We start from the raw sequence: 7,101 nt of genomic DNA, 5'->3' as shown, positions 1-7,101 counted from the left end.
AGGAAGTATAATGTAGTCTTCACGAGGTCTAGAAGGATCGAAGTGTGTTAGGCAAGCAATCTACAAATGCAGGAGAACGCAGAGTGCCCTTTTAGGTCTATGTTCATGATTTTGATGGAGAGCAATCAGCAGATCTTGTAGTTCTTTCTCCCGGGCATGGATTAGACAGATAATTGGACTTAACTAGGGTTCTAGTTTGACTAAAAGTAGTCTGATATTTAAAAAAAAAAAAAAAAAAACTAGTCTGATATTTGGAAGGAGATATAAGAAAGTAAGAATCGGCCCTGGATACAGTGGAAGGTGAGGATCCCATACCACATAAGGATATCATAGAACAAATATAGATGCTTGTGGTCAGATAGACAAAGAAATGATAAAAGTCTGCCCAACAAAACACATATTAGTATAGATTTTCTTGTTTCAGAATAAAAAATGAGCAAATTCACCTTATCTTCTAACCTGGGAAAGATGTGAAACCAGATAACCCCATATACACTTATTGATCGTTTGTGTTTGAATAGAAATGTGCTAAGCAGCAAAGCAGGGTACAAACAACTGCAATAAAAGAAAAAGAATGTGGGTCTTTCATTTTTGTGACTCCATCCAACTCCAAAGAAACAAAGACGAGGGGCTGGGCCGGAGCCTGCTGAAGATACAGAGTCCCAGTTACTTCCTTCCATAAGAACACTCAGACCCTGACACCACGATGCTCTGAACCTGCTTGCAACGGGAGGGCTGAGTAGAGGAATGAGGAAGTGCGAAGGCATTCTTCTGCCTTTGAAAAAGATGCCCTAAGAAAAAAAATCTCTACTTTTATTGCATATGTGTATATGTGCACATTTTAAATGTATTTGTGTATATTTTATGTGCATGTGTATACATGTATTTCCATACACACACATGTGCGCACATACATATACACGCATACATACATAAAACGAAACGAAGAACCACCAGAATCAGGACTTTGAGATTTTTTTTTTCCATCCCCGACAATGTTCAGTATACAGTGCTTGGATATGATGGAAAAGCAGGGCTTAAGGTAGTGTTCTGGTTCCCTTCTGCCGACTCACGGTTCCATCCCATCAACACGCCTGCATTCTCAAGGCTTCAGTTTCCTCACTGGTAAAATAAAACACTGGATTAGATTCTGTATGAATTTATTTCCATTCTAAATGCGTGGGTTCGCAGTGAATTAATATGCAGAAATGAAGGAACAGTGATGTTGATAATGAATGACAACAGTTGGCACGTGAGGTGTGGTTTAGGTGCAGGCTAGAGATGGGAGTCTTTGAGCAGACTGCGTGGGAGGGGCGCCCAGCGACACCACACCCTTGCTTGCGTGCTTGGAAAAGTTGCATCCCCTCGCTAAGATTCTGTGTCTCCAATTGTGACACTGGAATAACAGTGACATCAGAGAGTCATGGTGAGCACTGTGTTAACACATACAAAGTACGAAGAATAGTGGTGCCTGGCACATAGTAAGCACTCGGTAACATTAGCTATTATTATGACCACTATTAGAGAGTATTAAGTAAAAAGAAGTTATGTATTATGTAGCAGTAAGTCTTTATGTGGTTATAAAACTTTAGTTACTGCTCAGGGTGGAAAAAGGTTTAATATTCTCAGTATGCGATTCAGTTTCTGACTGGGCGGACCCTGTCTACCGCAGACAAATTAACCTAACCCATTCCACGTGGTCTCCGCGTCCTCTCCAGCCATTGCTCAGGTCTATTCAGGTCAGGCCTCAGTCACAGTCCATTCTGGAACTTCTTTTCCAAACTTGTCTTCCCCAGTGCCAACCCCCTCCCCACGCCTCCACTGATTCTAATCACCTTGGAAATTTTACACAACATCAATCACAGACAAAGCTCCTCATTGGAACTGGTTAGAAGATTATCCCCTATTTCAATTCGAATTTAGTGACCCCCATTAGCCTTACAATGGGGTAGGATGATGTTATTCTATGATCCTGGATAGCTGGGATGGTTGTTTTTATAGCTAAAACCGCACGGGTGTTTCACTGCCAAATGCGATTTAATCTGCTTCTAGCAACTGAATCCTGACATCATACCTTCATTAGGTAAATGTATTGTACATATGTTTCTCCTTTTTCTTTAAATAAATAGATAATTCCTAGGAGAAAGTCTGTGGCCTGTTGAGCCAATAATTTTCATTTCTTTTATAGCTTTTAGTCCACTCACTTTGGAGCAATTAAAAGTAGTTTCAAAGAAGAGAAAGACAAAATTAGGTCAGATAGGTGAAGAAATAGCTGTTTATAAGGGACCTCATAAGTCATGTGAAGAATTTCTATATTTCTGGGGTGCCTGGGTGGCTTGGTCGGTTGAGGGTGTGACTTCAGCTCAGGTCATAATCTCACAGTTGGTGGGTTTGAGCCCCGTGTCAGGATCTCTGCTATCAGCACAGAGCCTGCTTTGTATCCTCTGTCTTTGCTCCTCCCCCACTCATGCTCTTTCTCTCTCTCTCAAAAATAAACATTTAAAAAATGTTGTTAAGAATTCGGGTGTTTCTGATATTAACGAACATAGAAAACTGTGGTTTATACAAAGGAAATAATACTATCAGATTTCCATCTTAAAAAGATCTCACTGACCTTCAATTTTGCATCCCATCTGCATTGATAGAAGTAACTTTGTACCTAGAAGTGTGTGACTGAATCACTCAAACTAGGTTGCAGGTGTCATTTTCATCCTGTCTTCTTCCTACCATCCCTTCCTGTTAGCACCTAGTAGAGTATTCAGGGAGCATTAATTCACTGATTTTCCCTCCTCTCTTAAAACCCACAGTATACTAAATATAGCACCAAGGGCATGAACAAGTAGAAAATATGACTCTTCCTCAAAAATCATTTAAAATGTTCCTGGGCATAAAAGATATTTATTGAACTTCTACCACAGAACCAAACCATCCTATAAGACAAATACGAATAGAGAACCATCACAAAAGATGAATAAAACTAGCATGGGAGGTTCAGCAAGAATCTGGAATCTAGAATCAACAATCTCTTCTGTCCCTTCTTTCTATCCTGGTATGTATCATCAGATCCCTTTATAGCTTGAAAATATATTTAGGCATTGGTTTGAACTGTATGCATAGTAGATCAAAGAGATTCTTCCAAAGAAAAACAAGCAAATGGACAAAGGTTATGACTGACAGAAAATTCATCACCTCTCCATTTGCCCCTAAGCCATGGCACAAAGGTCTTAGAGCATTAGATTAGGACCATTTACTCATTTATAATGGAAAGTTAGCAGCATGGGCTGAAAGGATACACAGAGAAGGAAATAGAACTGAATGATGGCTAAAGCCCTGGGGAATGAATATTCACAAACAACAAATAGGAAGAAGAAAAAGAGCCATTCAGAAGAACAGAGAAGGATCATTTTTTAACCTAATAATGAAATGGTAATAACCAGTGGTTTGGCATATTATTTGCTTCCTTTGGAGACCAATTTTGATTTCTTATTTTTGACAGACTATATCTGTAACAGTTTTATCCAGTCATCAATTGCTATCTCACAAGTGAATATAATACATGGTACTTGATATAAAATGCTAAGAAAAAGAAAAGAAAAATTACTTTGTATATAACATTATAATATTTCTCAATGTTTGTAAAACACCTCTTGTACATAAAAGCATATTGTGACTTTTCTCATCTACACCCTTCACATGCATTCTTGCAACCCATATGAGACACCATTTATATGGGAATCGTGTTCACAGATCCAGCAACACTACTTGCGTAGCATCACAGCATCTACCCCTCAGGGAAGAAAGTGTACACACACACACACACACACACACACACACACACACACACACACACAGGGAGAGAGAGAATAATAAAAGGTGAGTGTATCTCTAATCAGCATATCTAAAATGTTTTGTTCAACCCAAATCATATTGCACTATAAGCCAATAGCTCTGGAAGCACTGTTTGAAATGCCAGCATTGGTGTTGAAGAAATCATTCTAGAACAGCCACAATAAATCTCAAATTGTAGCATACAGCCTCTTAGACACTGGTCATTTAATCCTTCAGCATGGCATTCTGTTCCTATAGGGTGTCTATCTCTGTGCCCATTAAGTCCCTGCCTCCACTATGGATGTCATTTACAGCCATCATTTGGGGGCTTTCCAACCATTACTTACACTAATTTCAAATATCCCGGGACTTAGTCCAATGTTAAAAATGTATTGTTTTCTAAAAGAACCTCTTAATGAGTCATCAGAAGACTAATTCTCTCTAAAAGAATAATTATCTAGCCCAGGGGCACAGAGCAGAGGTTTGATTCCAAATAATAAAGCAAATTTAACTCCCCAAGCATAAAAGCTGTTGCTGCTTTTGAATAAAAGCACAATTTTGGATGAGAATCCAGTTACTAGCCCTCTTTATTTGACCCACTGGCTGATCACATCTGAATTCCACTGGAGAGACATAATATGGAACTCAATAAAGTATGAGCTTAACTTTTCTCCTTCCAATTCAGGAAAAGAAGAGCAACATTTGGTGCCCTTCTGATATCTGCAAGGCTTGCTATGTGGGCATATGAGGATTTCACTTTTTGTGTGAGATCCTGGAAGCATTTATCCAGATAGAAATAGAAATGAGAGATTCTAGATCTGTGACTGCAAACTGGAGAGTCAAAAGCCACTTGACTGTCACATGTGTTTTATATGAACAGCTCGGTGTTCTGGGAAAAAAAGTCTATTTGAAGGTCCTTAGAGCACACATTTCAATCTCTAAATCTCCTGTGTACTTTATTAATTATACCTGCTCACTTATACAGGAGGTATTGAATTTGCAATGACCTGTGTTTGGTGGTGGAGGGTGGAGTACTTACCTGGGTTCTAGAAGAAAACAATGTGTGATTGCTACCTTCAGGTAGGGCAAATCACCTTCAGTCCCTGGAAAAGAATGAAGCCCTTTTCGCATCCAAGGCCTCTGTCTCTGACATTCAGTTTTCAATGGGCTTCAATTTTCTTTGGTTTTAAATATTATTTAATGTTTGCTCTCACAAGGATCAGCTTATTAAAGAAAATCTGGAAAGATAGAAATGTAGGGAGGGTAATCTGCAACTTTATCAAATATAATCACTTTCAATATTCTGAGTTATTTCTTTCTGCATTTATTTTCTGTGCATAAGTTATATAATTGTATACAATAACTGTACAATCATATTGTATAATTTTCATCTTGCCTTCTGCATTTACTATCCCTTAAATATTTTCTTTAATTTTCTACCTTTCATGAACAATACTATAATAAATATTATTTTTCATATACATTGCTTTTTATTTACTAGGTAGACCATAGTTTCCAGCAGAAACAAAAATTTGGTTTGTTTCCAATTTTTCACTATATAAACTATATATCCCACCACACTTCTGAATAACACATTTTTCCATAGTTAAAATTATTTCCTTAGTATCAATTTTCAAAAGAGACTAAAAGATCATTTTAAGGTTCTTAATAACCACAGATGGTCCCTGCCTTAACAATGGCTTCACTTACAATCTTTTGACTTTACAATAGTGAGAAAGCCATATACATATGCTACAAACCACTTTGCATTTTGCATTTTGGTCTTTTCCCAGGCTAGCAATATGGGGTATGATTCTCTCTTGGGATGCTGGGCAACACCAATGAGCCACAGCTCCCAGACAGCTACTCGGTCTCTAGGGTAAACAACTGATACGCTTACAACCATTCTGGACTCATATAGCCATTCTGTTTTTCACTTTCAATACAGTATCCAATAAATTACATGAGGTTTTCGACACTTTATTATAAAATAGACTTTGTGTTAGATGATTTTGCCCAACTATAAGCTAATGTAAGTGTTCGAAGCTCAGTGAAGGTAGGCAAGGTGAAGCTATAATGTTTGTGGCAGCTTAGGTGTGTTAAATGCAGTTTCAACTTACAATATTTTCAACTTACACTGGATTTATCCAGATGTGACCTGTCATAAGTCAAGGAAGATCTATTTTAACACATTTCCATAGGCACTGAACCATTCTCAGTGGCATATTCAAGAGATGCTACATATGGGTGTTACTGAATTCTAAACATCTTTGAAATATGATGCACAAGCAGAGCAAATGCTTAATGAGCTATTTTTTCATTTGAACTTCTATTCTACACTGTTCCTTAAGTTCCAAGAAGTGTATAATTGAGTGAAACCTCCCAAATCATCTGTTCTGACATTTTTATTCAAAGATTTGGAAATTTCATGCTAGAAATATGAAGTGACTTGTTGGATTTGGCCTGTTTGTCTTTATTTTTAAGACCATTAAGCTTCAAATAGTGAGAGAGGAATGAAAGCATTTCTAGTTCGTAAGTTCTAGCTGATGGGATAAGCCAGTGGATACTTTTATGAGGCTACCTTTTGTCTAGAAGCTCCTGGTCATGCCAGAGTAGCAACTATCACAATGAAACAAGCTATTTTTCCTGGCTCCACTCAACTCTAATGCTATTGTCCAAGTCACCTTTGCCCAGCTGTTCCCAACAGTTTCATTTTCCCCCACACCTCAGGGAATCCACCATTTCTCTCTTCTGTCAGTGTCCCTGGTTGCTGACCTGCTCAGTGTCTTTGCTTTCTGTTTCGTTCTGAATCTCTTATTCTCTCTGTAGTGTCCCACTACAATCTTGATCCACCTTTCATCTGGTTTCAGTACATGGCTCAGTCTTCTCTTCCACCCAACACCATCATCATCACTGACCTACAGTGAAAACATAAAATACACTGGACTTTCAGTGTCTTTACTGTCTTACTTCATGAACCTTCTTCCTCCTTTCCGCTTAAGTATTCTCATGGCCCCACCATAGAATTCATCATCATCAGAAATTATAATACCAATTAACTTTAAATTAAAAAAAATAAGGTCTTTGACCACTGCTCCATCTCCTTGTCTTTTTTCCCCTGCAATGCCCTCCTTTAACAGTAATTGCTAATCCATTGAGCTTGGAATTTTCATCACTTTCCATCAAACTTCAATTCCTTCATTGGTCAGTTTAGATCATATGACACAGCATCATAATTAAGTCTTTGCAAATATCCTCAAGTTGCTTGCCTCT

General features: G+C 38.1%; 1 long non-coding RNA gene across 1 annotated transcript; it reads right to left on the bottom strand.

Annotated features, from left to right (window-relative positions):
• Positions 1 to 912: 912 nt before the first annotated feature.
• LOC128315418 (uncharacterized) lies at positions 913 to 6,801 on the bottom strand. The gene is made up of 3 exons (XR_008298161.1): positions 6,604 to 6,801; positions 4,868 to 5,066; positions 913 to 1,122 (listed from the first exon to the last, which is right to left on the bottom strand). It is a non-coding gene; the product is annotated as an uncharacterized LOC128315418 (long non-coding RNA).
• Between the last annotated feature and the right edge of the window lie 300 nt (positions 6,802 to 7,101).

This window comes from Acinonyx jubatus, chromosome B2 (assembly GCF_027475565.1).
Source record: "Acinonyx jubatus isolate Ajub_Pintada_27869175 chromosome B2, VMU_Ajub_asm_v1.0, whole genome shotgun sequence".
Lineage (NCBI taxonomy): Eukaryota > Metazoa > Chordata > Mammalia > Carnivora > Felidae > Acinonyx > Acinonyx jubatus.
Note: the sequence above shows the minus strand (reverse complement) of the source record. Positions and strands in the feature narration are given on the sequence as shown.